The sequence below is a fragment of the Schistocerca piceifrons genome, unplaced genomic scaffold, assembly GCF_021461385.2.
Source record: "Schistocerca piceifrons isolate TAMUIC-IGC-003096 unplaced genomic scaffold, iqSchPice1.1 HiC_scaffold_587, whole genome shotgun sequence".
Taxonomy (NCBI): Eukaryota; Metazoa; Arthropoda; class Insecta; order Orthoptera; family Acrididae; genus Schistocerca; species Schistocerca piceifrons.
In genome coordinates, this window is record NW_025728829.1 from 1 (window position 1) to 12,661 (window position 12,661).

The window sequence follows — 12,661 nt, forward strand, 5'->3', positions numbered from 1 at the left end:
TCCTTTGGCAAGAGTCGGCGCCGGCGAGGACCGCGTTCTGGCGGCATTTTTAAGCAGTGCAGTGCAGGATTCAGCGTCTGCAGCATCTTCTCCACAGAATGCTACGGCGCTTGACGGCAGTCCCACTTTCCCTTGAGACATCTGCTCGGGAAGCAGCGTGAAGTTGCCGCTGGCCCCAGCATCGGTGGTTCAGTGGTAGAATGCTCGCCTGCCACGCGGGCGGCCCGGGTTCGATTCCCGGCCGATGCATCATTTTGCTTTTCCCGCGATAATGCTGCCGTGTGGCTTGCGCGCTTGAGATGCACGATCCGCAAGAATATATAGCTGGATTCCCTTGAGAAGAACCGAGAACGCAGCACTCGCCGGTCCCCACTAGGACGCTCGCATGATGTTCTGCAGACTAGCGTCGGCTTGGCCTCACAAGTTGCTGTGTCCAGGTGCCTCCGAGGCACTGAGCTTTAACGACAAGGAGTGCTGCCTATCGTTGCAACAGCTGCAGCAACACCGCAATCAACTGGGCCGGCAGTGCGCGTGTAGCAACAGAACACGTTACCCAGGAAGTACAGTGTCTCTACGTCTAATATTGGGTACGGTATTTACCCAGTTTCCAGGACCAGTGGTGCACCCGTGCCTCGGTAGCGCAGTAGGCAGCGCGTAAGTCTCATAATCTTAAGGTCGTGAGTTCGATCCTCACCCGGGGCATTTAATTTTCTGTGACTGATGGTGGCGCTGTTGCTAGGGCGCCAACGTAGTTCTTGTTTGTTATCCACAACTTTTCAACGCTTCAGCGGGAAAATGTTTACCTCCTGTTATTGCTACTTACAGCTTCCCTTTTCCTCTTCTCCCAGCAGAGCATGAAGCCAAAAGCATTGCTCTGCGGCGTTTGAGGTGCGCGCCTTGCCAGTCAGTCTGTGCAAAGATGCTCGCAAAGAGAGAAGGGCGCCGACGCGGCACTCGACACGAAATGCGACAAGCGACCGTACGAACGGTCGAACGAAACGGCCGCATCCGGTGTGGTCTAGTGGCTAGGATACCTGGCTTTCACCCAGGAGGCCCGGGTTCGATTCCCGGTACCGGAACGGAATTTTTTCCACACGAGTCGTGACAAGTTTGAGCTGTCCGAGCGGCCGTTTCCCGTCCTGCTCGCAATATAGCTACTGTTTCGTGACCGTCAGCAGAATATAGACTAGGGAAGCAGACGCACGACGACCATAGAAATGGTGTACGGCTTCATGCCACCAGTTTCCAGCGTAGGGCTGAGCAACTGCATCTGCTGGGGCCCGTTAGCTCAGTTGGTTAGAGCGTCGTGCTAATAACGCGAAGGTCGTGGGTTCGATCCCCCCACGGGCCACTGCTCTTTTACTACTACGAAAAGGCAGCGCCGATTTCAGCTGGCGAGTGTGATGACCAAAAGATCATCACCCTGCGTGGAAGTTGACAGAGGATCCGAACCCGACTCGTCGGGAAGCGCTACATCATTCACTCGGCAATGGCCATAATATCTTGAATACACTGGTTCTCAACCGATAAAGAGAAAATGAAAGAAAATGTCCGATTGCCGATGCGCAACCACTTTGGCCCCTGTCAGTACTTGGGCGGGTGAGCGCATGGGAACACAGGGTACTATTGGCAGTTTTACTTCCTATTTTTGTTTCTCCTTAGTTTTCGGAGCTGCAGCCCGATTCGGTCAGGGAGACGCCACCGTGAAATGAAGGGGGCGTGCTGTGTGTCCATCGCCTAGCCTCACCTCTCTTTACCTCTCTCAGTCGTTTCTCGTGCTTGTCGTTTTGATATAGGCCGATTTGAGAGCGTCAGCTCTCGCGTCAGCCGAGCAAAGTCGAGACACACTAAGGGCTGGTATGCAGCGAGTAGGAGGCCGGAAAAACAATAATTTAAGAGCGCGTGGCAAAAGTACTCATACGCGAAATTAAAAGCCTGCTGCGGTGGCCGGGAATCGAACCCGGATCAACTGCTTGGAAGGCAACTATGCTGACCATTACACCACCACCGCACAAGCGAGCGCCCCGCCTCCGCGCTGTGTCGGCTTCCCGCCTGTCGGCAGCGGCCGAAGGTGATCGTACCTGGCAGGCGCATTTCGAGGTAGGCTAGGGGAGCACATCCAGACGCATTCGGACAGCGTATCCGCGCACATTTCGCATCCTTTGGCAAGAGTCGGCGCCGGCGAGGACCGCGTTCTGGCGGCATTTTTAAGCAGTGCAGTGCAGGATTCAGCGTCTGCAGCATCTTCTCCACAGAATGCTACGGCGCTTGACGGCAGTCCCACTTTCCCTTGAGACATCTGCTCGGGAAGCAGCGTGAAGTTGCCGCTGGCCCCAGCATCGGTGGTTCAGTGGTAGAATGCTCGCCTGCCACGCGGGCGGCCCGGGTTCGATTCCCGGCCGATGCATCATTTTGCTTTTCCCGCGATAATGCTGCCGTGTGGCTTGCGCGCTTGAGATGCACGATCCGCAAGAATATATAGCTGGATTCCCTTGAGAAGAACCGAGAACGCAGCACTCGCCGGTCCCCACTAGGACGCTCGCATGATGTTCTGCAGACTAGCGTCGGCTTGGCCTCACAAGTTGCTGTGTCCAGGTGCCTCCGAGGCACTGAGCTTTAACGACAAGGAGTGCTGCCTATCGTTGCAACAGCTGCAGCAACACCGCAATCAACTGGGCCGGCAGTGCGCGTGTAGCAACAGAACACGTTACCCAGGAAGTACAGTGTCTCTACGTCTAATATTGGGTACGGTATTTACCCAGTTTCCAGGACCAGTGGTGCACCCGTGCCTCGGTAGCGCAGTAGGCAGCGCGTAAGTCTCATAATCTTAAGGTCGTGAGTTCGATCCTCACCCGGGGCATTTAATTTTCTGTGACTGATGGTGGCGCTGTTGCTAGGGCGCCAACGTAGTTCTTGTTTGTTATCCACAACTTTTCAACGCTTCAGCGGGAAAATGTTTACCTCCTGTTATTGCTACTTACAGCTTCCCTTTTCCTCTTCTCCCAGCAGAGCATGAAGCCAAAAGCATTGCTCTGCGGCGTTTGAGGTGCGCGCCTTGCCAGTCAGTCTGTGCAAAGATGCTCGCAAAGAGAGAAGGGCGCCGACGCGGCACTCGACACGAAATGCGACAAGCGACCGTACGAACGGTCGAACGAAACGGCCGCATCCGGTGTGGTCTAGTGGCTAGGATACCTGGCTTTCACCCAGGAGGCCCGGGTTCGATTCCCGGTACCGGAACGGAATTTTTTCCACACGAGTCGTGACAAGTTTGAGCTGTCCGAGCGGCCGTTTCCCGTCCTGCTCGCAATATAGCTACTGTTTCGTGACCGTCAGCAGAATATAGACTAGGGAAGCAGACGCACGACGACCATAGAAATGGTGTACGGCTTCATGCCACCAGTTTCCAGCGTAGGGCTGAGCAACTGCATCTGCTGGGGCCCGTTAGCTCAGTTGGTTAGAGCGTCGTGCTAATAACGCGAAGGTCGTGGGTTCGATCCCCCCACGGGCCACTGCTCTTTTACTACTACGAAAAGGCAGCGCCGATTTCAGCTGGCGAGTGTGATGACCAAAAGATCATCACCCTGCGTGGAAGTTGACAGAGGATCCGAACCCGACTCGTCGGGAAGCGCTACATCATTCACTCGGCAATGGCCATAATATCTTGAATACACTGGTTCTCAACCGATAAAGAGAAAATGAAAGAAAATGTCCGATTGCCGATGCGCAACCACTTTGGCCCCTGTCAGTACTTGGGCGGGTGAGCGCATGGGAACACAGGGTACTATTGGCAGTTTTACTTCCTATTTTTGTTTCTCCTTAGTTTTCGGAGCTGCAGCCCGATTCGGTCAGGGAGACGCCACCGTGAAATGAAGGGGGCGTGCTGTGTGTCCATCGCCTAGCCTCACCTCTCTTTACCTCTCTCAGTCGTTTCTCGTGCTTGTCGTTTTGATATAGGCCGATTTGAGAGCGTCAGCTCTCGCGTCAGCCGAGCAAAGTCGAGACAAGTCGAGACACACTAAGGGCTGGTATGCAGCGAGTAGGAGGCCGGAAAAACAATAATTTAAGAGCGCGTGGCAAAAGTACTCATACGCGAAATTAAAAGCCTGCTGCGGTGGCCGGGAATCGAACCCGGATCAACTGCTTGGAAGGCAACTATGCTGACCATTACACCACCACCGCACAAGCGAGCGCCCCGCCTCCGCGCTGTGTCGGCTTCCCGCCTGTCGGCAGCGGCCGAAGGTGATCGTACCTGGCAGGCGCATTTCGAGGTAGGCTAGGGGAGCACATCCAGACGCATTCGGACAGCGTATCCGCGCACATTTCGCATCCTTTGGCAAGAGTCGGCGCCGGCGAGGACCGCGTTCTGGCGGCATTTTTAAGCAGTGCAGTGCAGGATTCAGCGTCTGCAGCATCTTCTCCACAGAATGCTACGGCGCTTGACGGCAGTCCCACTTTCCCTTGAGACATCTGCTCGGGAAGCAGCGTGAAGTTGCCGCTGGCCCCAGCATCGGTGGTTCAGTGGTAGAATGCTCGCCTGCCACGCGGGCGGCCCGGGTTCGATTCCCGGCCGATGCATCATTTTGCTTTTCCCGCGATAATGCTGCCGTGTGGCTTGCGCGCTTGAGATGCACGATCCGCAAGAATATATAGCTGGATTCCCTTGAGAAGAACCGAGAACGCAGCACTCGCCGGTCCCCACTAGGACGCTCGCATGATGTTCTGCAGACTAGCGTCGGCTTGGCCTCACAAGTTGCTGTGTCCAGGTGCCTCCGAGGCACTGAGCTTTAACGACAAGGAGTGCTGCCTATCGTTGCAACAGCTGCAGCAACACCGCAATCAACTGGGCCGGCAGTGCGCGTGTAGCAACAGAACACGTTACCCAGGAAGTACAGTGTCTCTACGTCTAATATTGGGTACGGTATTTACCCAGTTTCCAGGACCAGTGGTGCACCCGTGCCTCGGTAGCGCAGTAGGCAGCGCGTAAGTCTCATAATCTTAAGGTCGTGAGTTCGATCCTCACCCGGGGCATTTAATTTTCTGTGACTGATGGTGGCGCTGTTGCTAGGGCGCCAACGTAGTTCTTGTTTGTTATCCACAACTTTTCAACGCTTCAGCGGGAAAATGTTTACCTCCTGTTATTGCTACTTACAGCTTCCCTTTTCCTCTTCTCCCAGCAGAGCATGAAGCCAAAAGCATTGCTCTGCGGCGTTTGAGGTGCGCGCCTTGCCAGTCAGTCTGTGCAAAGATGCTCGCAAAGAGAGAAGGGCGCCGACGCGGCACTCGACACGAAATGCGACAAGCGACCGTACGAACGGTCGAACGAAACGGCCGCATCCGGTGTGGTCTAGTGGCTAGGATACCTGGCTTTCACCCAGGAGGCCCGGGTTCGATTCCCGGTACCGGAACGGAATTTTTTCCACACGAGTCGTGACAAGTTTGAGCTGTCCGAGCGGCCGTTTCCCGTCCTGCTCGCAATATAGCTACTGTTTCGTGACCGTCAGCAGAATATAGACTAGGGAAGCAGACGCACGACGACCATAGAAATGGTGTACGGCTTCATGCCACCAGTTTCCAGCGTAGGGCTGAGCAACTGCATCTGCTGGGGCCCGTTAGCTCAGTTGGTTAGAGCGTCGTGCTAATAACGCGAAGGTCGTGGGTTCGATCCCCCCACGGGCCACTGCTCTTTTACTACTACGAAAAGGCAGCGCCGATTTCAGCTGGCGAGTGTGATGACCAAAAGATCATCACCCTGCGTGGAAGTTGACAGAGGATCCGAACCCGACTCGTCGGGAAGCGCTACATCATTCACTCGGCAATGGCCATAATATCTTGAATACACTGGTTCTCAACCGATAAAGAGAAAATGAAAGAAAATGTCCGATTGCCGATGCGCAACCACTTTGGCCCCTGTCAGTACTTGGGCGGGTGAGCGCATGGGAACACAGGGTACTATTGGCAGTTTTACTTCCTATTTTTGTTTCTCCTTAGTTTTCGGAGCTGCAGCCCGATTCGGTCAGGGAGACGCCACCGTGAAATGAAGGGGGCGTGCTGTGTGTCCATCGCCTAGCCTCACCTCTCTTTACCTCTCTCAGTCGTTTCTCGTGCTTGTCGTTTTGATATAGGCCGATTTGAGAGCGTCAGCTCTCGCGTCAGCCGAGCAAAGTCGAGACAAGTCGAGACACACTAAGGGCTGGTATGCAGCGAGTAGGAGGCCGGAAAAACAATAATTTAAGAGCGCGTGGCAAAAGTACTCATACGCGAAATTAAAAGCCTGCTGCGGTGGCCGGGAATCGAACCCGGATCAACTGCTTGGAAGGCAACTATGCTGACCATTACACCACCACCGCACAAGCGAGCGCCCCGCCTCCGCGCTGTGTCGGCTTCCCGCCTGTCGGCAGCGGCCGAAGGTGATCGTACCTGGCAGGCGCATTTCGAGGTAGGCTAGGGGAGCACATCCAGACGCATTCGGACAGCGTATCCGCGCACATTTCGCATCCTTTGGCAAGAGTCGGCGCCGGCGAGGACCGCGTTCTGGCGGCATTTTTAAGCAGTGCAGTGCAGGATTCAGCGTCTGCAGCATCTTCTCCACAGAATGCTACGGCGCTTGACGGCAGTCCCACTTTCCCTTGAGACATCTGCTCGGGAAGCAGCGTGAAGTTGCCGCTGGCCCCAGCATCGGTGGTTCAGTGGTAGAATGCTCGCCTGCCACGCGGGCGGCCCGGGTTCGATTCCCGGCCGATGCATCATTTTGCTTTTCCCGCGATAATGCTGCCGTGTGGCTTGCGCGCTTGAGATGCACGATCCGCAAGAATATATAGCTGGATTCCCTTGAGAAGAACCGAGAACGCAGCACTCGCCGGTCCCCACTAGGACGCTCGCATGATGTTCTGCAGACTAGCGTCGGCTTGGCCTCACAAGTTGCTGTGTCCAGGTGCCTCCGAGGCACTGAGCTTTAACGACAAGGAGTGCTGCCTATCGTTGCAACAGCTGCAGCAACACCGCAATCAACTGGGCCGGCAGTGCGCGTGTAGCAACAGAACACGTTACCCAGGAAGTACAGTGTCTCTACGTCTAATATTGGGTACGGTATTTACCCAGTTTCCAGGACCAGTGGTGCACCCGTGCCTCGGTAGCGCAGTAGGCAGCGCGTAAGTCTCATAATCTTAAGGTCGTGAGTTCGATCCTCACCCGGGGCATTTAATTTTCTGTGACTGATGGTGGCGCTGTTGCTAGGGCGCCAACGTAGTTCTTGTTTGTTATCCACAACTTTTCAACGCTTCAGCGGGAAAATGTTTACCTCCTGTTATTGCTACTTACAGCTTCCCTTTTCCTCTTCTCCCAGCAGAGCATGAAGCCAAAAGCATTGCTCTGCGGCGTTTGAGGTGCGCGCCTTGCCAGTCAGTCTGTGCAAAGATGCTCGCAAAGAGAGAAGGGCGCCGACGCGGCACTCGACACGAAATGCGACAAGCGACCGTACGAACGGTCGAACGAAACGGCCGCATCCGGTGTGGTCTAGTGGATAGGATACCTGGCTTTCACCCAGGAGGCCCGGGTTCGATTCCCGGTACCGGAACGGAATTTTTTCCACACGAGTCGTGACAAGTTTGAGCTGTCCGAGCGGCCGTTTCCCGTCCTGCTCGCAATATAGCTACTGTTTCGTGACCGTCAGCAGAATATAGACTAGGGAAGCAGACGCACGACGACCATAGAAATGGTGTACGGCTTCATGCCACCAGTTTCCAGCGTAGGGCTGAGCAACTGCATCTGCTGGGGCCCGTTAGCTCAGTTGGTTAGAGCGTCGTGCTAATAACGCGAAGGTCGTGGGTTCGATCCCCCCACGGGCCACTGCTCTTTTACTACTACGAAAAGGCAGCGCCGATTTCAGCTGGCGAGTGTGATGACCAAAAGATCATCACCCTGCGTGGAAGTTGACAGAGGATCCGAACCCGACTCGTCGGGAAGCGCTACATCATTCACTCGGCAATGGCCATAATATCTTGAATACACTGGTTCTCAACCGATAAAGAGAAAATGAAAGAAAATGTCCGATTGCCGATGCGCAACCACTTTGGCCCCTGTCAGTACTTGGGCGGGTGAGCGCATGGGAACACAGGGTACTATTGGCAGTTTTACTTCCTATTTTTGTTTCTCCTTAGTTTTCGGAGCTGCAGCCCGATTCGGTCAGGGAGACGCCACCGTGAAATGAAGGGGGCGTGCTGTGTGTCCATCGCCTAGCCTCACCTCTCTTTACCTCTCTCAGTCGTTTCTCGTGCTTGTCGTTTTGATATAGGCCGATTTGAGAGCGTCAGCTCTCGCGTCAGCCGAGCAAAGTCGAGACAAGTCGAGACACACTAAGGGCTGGTATGCAGCGAGTAGGAGGCCGGAAAAACAATAATTTAAGAGCGCGTGGCAAAAGTACTCATACGCGAAATTAAAAGCCTGCTGCGGTGGCCGGGAATCGAACCCGGATCAACTGCTTGGAAGGCAACTATGCTGACCATTACACCACCACCGCACAAGCGAGCGCCCCGCCTCCGCGCTGTGTCGGCTTCCCGCCTGTCGGCAGCGGCCGAAGGTGATCGTACCTGGCAGGCGCATTTCGAGGTAGGCTAGGGGAGCACATCCAGACGCATTCGGACAGCGTATCCGCGCACATTTCGCATCCTTTGGCAAGAGTCGGCGCCGGCGAGGACCGCGTTCTGGCGGCATTTTTAAGCAGTGCAGTGCAGGATTCAGCGTCTGCAGCATCTTCTCCACAGAATGCTACGGCGCTTGACGGCAGTCCCACTTTCCCTTGAGACATCTGCTCGGGAAGCAGCGTGAAGTTGCCGCTGGCCCCAGCATCGGTGGTTCAGTGGTAGAATGCTCGCCTGCCACGCGGGCGGCCCGGGTTCGATTCCCGGCCGATGCATCATTTTGCTTTTCCCGCGATAATGCTGCCGTGTGGCTTGCGCGCTTGAGATGCACGATCCGCAAGAATATATAGCTGGATTCCCTTGAGAAGAACCGAGAACGCAGCACTCGCCGGTCCCCACTAGGACGCTCGCATGATGTTCTGCAGACTAGCGTCGGCTTGGCCTCACAAGTTGCTGTGTCCAGGTGCCTCCGAGGCACTGAGCTTTAACGACAAGGAGTGCTGCCTATCGTTGCAACAGCTGCAGCAACACCGCAATCAACTGGGCCGGCAGTGCGCGTGTAGCAACAGAACACGTTACCCAGGAAGTACAGTGTCTCTACGTCTAATATTGGGTACGGTATTTACCCAGTTTCCAGGACCAGTGGTGCACCCGTGCCTCGGTAGCGCAGTAGGCAGCGCGTAAGTCTCATAATCTTAAGGTCGTGAGTTCGATCCTCACCCGGGGCATTTAATTTTCTGTGACTGATGGTGGCGCTGTTGCTAGGGCGCCAACGTAGTTCTTGTTTGTTATCCACAACTTTTCAACGCTTCAGCGGGAAAATGTTTACCTCCTGTTATTGCTACTTACAGCTTCCCTTTTCCTCTTCTCCCAGCAGAGCATGAAGCCAAAAGCATTGCTCTGCGGCGTTTGAGGTGCGCGCCTTGCCAGTCAGTCTGTGCAAAGATGCTCGCAAAGAGAGAAGGGCGCCGACGCGGCACTCGACACGAAATGCGACAAGCGACCGTACGAACGGTCGAACGAAACGGCCGCATCCGGTGTGGTCTAGTGGCTAGGATACCTGGCTTTCACCCAGGAGGCCCGGGTTCGATTCCCGGTACCGGAACGGAATTTTTTCCACACGAGTCGTGACAAGTTTGAGCTGTCCGAGCGGCCGTTTCCCGTCCTGCTCGCAATATAGCTACTGTTTCGTGACCGTCAGCAGAATATAGACTAGGGAAGCAGACGCACGACGACCATAGAAATGGTGTACGGCTTCATGCCACCAGTTTCCAGCGTAGGGCTGGGCAACTGCATCTGCTGGGGCCCGTTAGCTCAGTTGGTTAGAGCGTCGTGCTAATAACGCGAAGGTCGTGGGTTCGATCCCCCCACGGGCCACTGCTCTTTTACTACTACGAAAAGGCAGCGCCGATTTCAGCTGGCGAGTGTGATGACCAAAAGATCATCACCCTGCGTGGAAGTTGACAGAGGATCCGAACCCGACTCGTCGGGAAGCGCTACATCATTCACTCGGCAATGGCCATAATATCTTGAATACACTGGTTCTCAACCGATAAAGAGAAAATGAAAGAAAATGTCCGATTGCCGATGCGCAACCACTTTGGCCCCTGTCAGTACTTGGGCGGGTGAGCGCATGGGAACACAGGGTACTATTGGCAGTTTTACTTCCTATTTTTGTTTCTCCTTAGTTTTCGGAGCTGCAGCCCGATTCGGTCAGGGAGACGCCACCGTGAAATGAAGGGGGCGTGCTGTGTGTCCATCGCCTAGCCTCACCTCTCTTTACCTCTCTCAGTCGTTTCTCGTGCTTGTCGTTTTGATATAGGCCGATTTGAGAGCGTCAGCTCTCGCGTCAGCCGAGCAAAGTCGAGACAAGTCGAGACACACTAAGGGCTGGTATGCAGCGAGTAGGAGGCCGGAAAAACAATAATTTAAGAGCGCGTGGCAAAAGTACTCATACGCGAAATTAAAAGCCTGCTGCGGTGGCCGGGAATCGAACCCGGATCAACTGCTTGGAAGGCAACTATGCTGACCATTACACCACCACCGCACAAGCGAGCGCCCCGCCTCCGCGCTGTGTCGGCTTCCCGCCTGTCGGCAGCGGCCGAAGGTGATCGTACCTGGCAGGCGCATTTCGAGGTAGGCTAGGGGAGCACATCCAGACGCATTCGGACAGCGTATCCGCGCACATTTCGCATCCTTTGGCAAGAGTCGGCGCCGGCGAGGACCGCGTTCTGGCGGCATTTTTAAGCAGTGCAGTGCAGGATTCAGCGTCTGCAGCATCTTCTCCACAGAATGCTACGGCGCTTGACGGCAGTCCCACTTTCCCTTGAGACATCTGCTCGGGAAGCAGCGTGAAGTTGCCGCTGGCCCCAGCATCGGTGGTTCAGTGGTAGAATGCTCGCCTGCCACGCGGGCGGCCCGGGTTCGATTCCCGGCCGATGCATCATTTTGCTTTTCCCGCGATAATGCTGCCGTGTGGCTTGCGCGCTTGAGATGCACGATCCGCAAGAATATATAGCTGGATTCCCTTGAGAAGAACCGAGAACGCAGCACTCGCCGGTCCCCACTAGGACGCTCGCATGATGTTCTGCAGACTAGCGTCGGCTTGGCCTCACAAGTTGCTGTGTCCAGGTGCCTCCGAGGCACTGAGCTTTAACGACAAGGAGTGCTGCCTATCGTTGCAACAGCTGCAGCAACACCGCAATCAACTGGGCCGGCAGTGCGCGTGTAGCAACAGAACACGTTACCCAGGAAGTACAGTGTCTCTACGTCTAATATTGGGTACGGTATTTACCCAGTTTCCAGGACCAGTGGTGCACCCGTGCCTCGGTAGCGCAGTAGGCAGCGCGTAAGTCTCATAATCTTAAGGTCGTGAGTTCGATCCTCACCCGGGGCATTTAATTTTCTGTGACTGATGGTGGCGCTGTTGCTAGGGCGCCAACGTAGTTCTTGTTTGTTATCCACAACTTTTCAACGCTTCAGCGGGAAAATGTTTACCTCCTGTTATTGCTACTTACAGCTTCCCTTTTCCTCTTCTCCCAGCAGAGCATGAAGCCAAAAGCATTGCTCTGCGGCGTTTGAGGTGCGCGCCTTGCCAGTCAGTCTGTGCAAAGATGCTCGCAAAGAGAGAAGGGCGCCGACGCGGCACTCGACACGAAATGCGACAAGCGACCGTACGAACGGTCGAACGAAACGGCCGCATCCGGTGTGGTCTAGTGGCTAGGATACCTGGCTTTCACCCAGGAGGCCCGGGTTCGATTCCCGGTACCGGAACGGAATTTTTTCCACACGAGTCGTGACAAGTTTGAGCTGTCCGAGCGGCCGTTTCCCGTCCTGCTCGCAATATAGCTACTGTTTCGTGACCGTCAGCAGAATATAGACTAGGGAAGCAGACGCACGACGACCATAGAAATGGTGTACGGCTTCATGCCACCAGTTTCCAGCGTAGGGCTGAGCAACTGCATCTGCTGGGGCCCGTTAGCTCAGTTGGTTAGAGCGTCGTGCTAATAACGCGAAGGTCGTGGGTTCGATCCCCCCACGGGCCACTGCTCTTTTACTACTACGAAAAGGCAGCGCCGATTTCAGCTGGCGAGTGTGATGACCAAAAGATCATCACCCTGCGTGGAAGTTGACAGAGGATCCGAACCCGACTCGTCGGGAAGCGCTACATCATTCACTCGGCAATGGCCATAATATCTTGAATACACTGGTTCTCAACCGATAAAGAGAAAATGAAAGAAAATGTCCGATTGCCGATGCGCAACCACTTTGGCCCCTGTCAGTACTTGGGCGGGTGAGCGCATGGGAACACAGGGTACTATTGGCAGTTTTACTTCCTATTTTTGTTTCTCCTTAGTTTTCGGAGCTGCAGCCCGATTCGGTCAGGGAGACGCCACCGTGAAATGAAGGGGGCGTGCTGTGTGTCCATCGCCTAGCCTCACCTCTCTTTACCTCTCTCAGTCGTTTCTCGTGCTTGTCGTTTTGATATAGGCCGATTTGAGAGCGTCAGCTCTCGCGTCAGCCGA

At 55.1% G+C, this 12,661-nt stretch overlaps 29 non-coding genes across 29 annotated transcripts; 24 read left to right on the forward strand and 5 right to left on the reverse strand.

Annotated features, from left to right (window-relative positions):
• The first annotated feature begins 178 nt into the window (after positions 1-178).
• Positions 179-249, forward strand: Trnag-gcc. The gene has a single exon. It is a non-coding gene; the product is annotated as a tRNA-Gly (tRNA).
• Positions 250-629: 380 nt separating this feature from the next.
• Positions 630-702, forward strand: Trnam-cau. The gene has a single exon. It is a non-coding gene; the product is annotated as a tRNA-Met (tRNA).
• A 305-nt stretch (positions 703-1,007) lies between these two features.
• Trnae-uuc lies at positions 1,008-1,079 on the forward strand. The gene has a single exon. It is a non-coding gene; the product is annotated as a tRNA-Glu (tRNA).
• A 198-nt stretch (positions 1,080-1,277) lies between these two features.
• On the forward strand, positions 1,278-1,351 carry Trnai-aau. Its single transcript has one exon. It is a non-coding gene; the product is annotated as a tRNA-Ile (tRNA).
• A 588-nt stretch (positions 1,352-1,939) lies between these two features.
• On the reverse strand, positions 1,940-2,011 carry Trnag-ucc. The gene has a single exon. It is a non-coding gene; the product is annotated as a tRNA-Gly (tRNA).
• Positions 2,012-2,336: 325 nt separating this feature from the next.
• On the forward strand, positions 2,337-2,407 carry Trnag-gcc. Its single transcript has one exon. It is a non-coding gene; the product is annotated as a tRNA-Gly (tRNA).
• Positions 2,408-2,787: 380 nt separating this feature from the next.
• Trnam-cau lies at positions 2,788-2,860 on the forward strand. Its single transcript has one exon. It is a non-coding gene; the product is annotated as a tRNA-Met (tRNA).
• Positions 2,861-3,165: 305 nt separating this feature from the next.
• Trnae-uuc lies at positions 3,166-3,237 on the forward strand. Its single transcript has one exon. It is a non-coding gene; the product is annotated as a tRNA-Glu (tRNA).
• A 198-nt stretch (positions 3,238-3,435) lies between these two features.
• Positions 3,436-3,509, forward strand: Trnai-aau. Its single transcript has one exon. It is a non-coding gene; the product is annotated as a tRNA-Ile (tRNA).
• Positions 3,510-4,107: 598 nt separating this feature from the next.
• Trnag-ucc lies at positions 4,108-4,179 on the reverse strand. Its single transcript has one exon. It is a non-coding gene; the product is annotated as a tRNA-Gly (tRNA).
• Positions 4,180-4,504: 325 nt separating this feature from the next.
• Trnag-gcc lies at positions 4,505-4,575 on the forward strand. Its single transcript has one exon. It is a non-coding gene; the product is annotated as a tRNA-Gly (tRNA).
• A 380-nt stretch (positions 4,576-4,955) lies between these two features.
• Trnam-cau lies at positions 4,956-5,028 on the forward strand. Its single transcript has one exon. It is a non-coding gene; the product is annotated as a tRNA-Met (tRNA).
• A 305-nt stretch (positions 5,029-5,333) lies between these two features.
• Positions 5,334-5,405, forward strand: Trnae-uuc. Its single transcript has one exon. It is a non-coding gene; the product is annotated as a tRNA-Glu (tRNA).
• Positions 5,406-5,603: 198 nt separating this feature from the next.
• Trnai-aau lies at positions 5,604-5,677 on the forward strand. The gene has a single exon. It is a non-coding gene; the product is annotated as a tRNA-Ile (tRNA).
• A 598-nt stretch (positions 5,678-6,275) lies between these two features.
• Positions 6,276-6,347, reverse strand: Trnag-ucc. The gene has a single exon. It is a non-coding gene; the product is annotated as a tRNA-Gly (tRNA).
• A 325-nt stretch (positions 6,348-6,672) lies between these two features.
• Trnag-gcc lies at positions 6,673-6,743 on the forward strand. The gene has a single exon. It is a non-coding gene; the product is annotated as a tRNA-Gly (tRNA).
• A 380-nt stretch (positions 6,744-7,123) lies between these two features.
• Trnam-cau lies at positions 7,124-7,196 on the forward strand. The gene has a single exon. It is a non-coding gene; the product is annotated as a tRNA-Met (tRNA).
• A 305-nt stretch (positions 7,197-7,501) lies between these two features.
• Positions 7,502-7,573, forward strand: Trnae-uuc. The gene has a single exon. It is a non-coding gene; the product is annotated as a tRNA-Glu (tRNA).
• A 198-nt stretch (positions 7,574-7,771) lies between these two features.
• Trnai-aau lies at positions 7,772-7,845 on the forward strand. Its single transcript has one exon. It is a non-coding gene; the product is annotated as a tRNA-Ile (tRNA).
• Positions 7,846-8,443: 598 nt separating this feature from the next.
• On the reverse strand, positions 8,444-8,515 carry Trnag-ucc. Its single transcript has one exon. It is a non-coding gene; the product is annotated as a tRNA-Gly (tRNA).
• A 325-nt stretch (positions 8,516-8,840) lies between these two features.
• On the forward strand, positions 8,841-8,911 carry Trnag-gcc. Its single transcript has one exon. It is a non-coding gene; the product is annotated as a tRNA-Gly (tRNA).
• Positions 8,912-9,291: 380 nt separating this feature from the next.
• Trnam-cau lies at positions 9,292-9,364 on the forward strand. The gene has a single exon. It is a non-coding gene; the product is annotated as a tRNA-Met (tRNA).
• Positions 9,365-9,669: 305 nt separating this feature from the next.
• Trnae-uuc lies at positions 9,670-9,741 on the forward strand. Its single transcript has one exon. It is a non-coding gene; the product is annotated as a tRNA-Glu (tRNA).
• Positions 9,742-9,939: 198 nt separating this feature from the next.
• Positions 9,940-10,013, forward strand: Trnai-aau. The gene has a single exon. It is a non-coding gene; the product is annotated as a tRNA-Ile (tRNA).
• Positions 10,014-10,611: 598 nt separating this feature from the next.
• Trnag-ucc lies at positions 10,612-10,683 on the reverse strand. The gene has a single exon. It is a non-coding gene; the product is annotated as a tRNA-Gly (tRNA).
• A 325-nt stretch (positions 10,684-11,008) lies between these two features.
• On the forward strand, positions 11,009-11,079 carry Trnag-gcc. Its single transcript has one exon. It is a non-coding gene; the product is annotated as a tRNA-Gly (tRNA).
• A 380-nt stretch (positions 11,080-11,459) lies between these two features.
• On the forward strand, positions 11,460-11,532 carry Trnam-cau. Its single transcript has one exon. It is a non-coding gene; the product is annotated as a tRNA-Met (tRNA).
• Positions 11,533-11,837: 305 nt separating this feature from the next.
• On the forward strand, positions 11,838-11,909 carry Trnae-uuc. Its single transcript has one exon. It is a non-coding gene; the product is annotated as a tRNA-Glu (tRNA).
• Positions 11,910-12,107: 198 nt separating this feature from the next.
• Trnai-aau lies at positions 12,108-12,181 on the forward strand. The gene has a single exon. It is a non-coding gene; the product is annotated as a tRNA-Ile (tRNA).
• Positions 12,182-12,661: the final 480 nt, after the last annotated feature.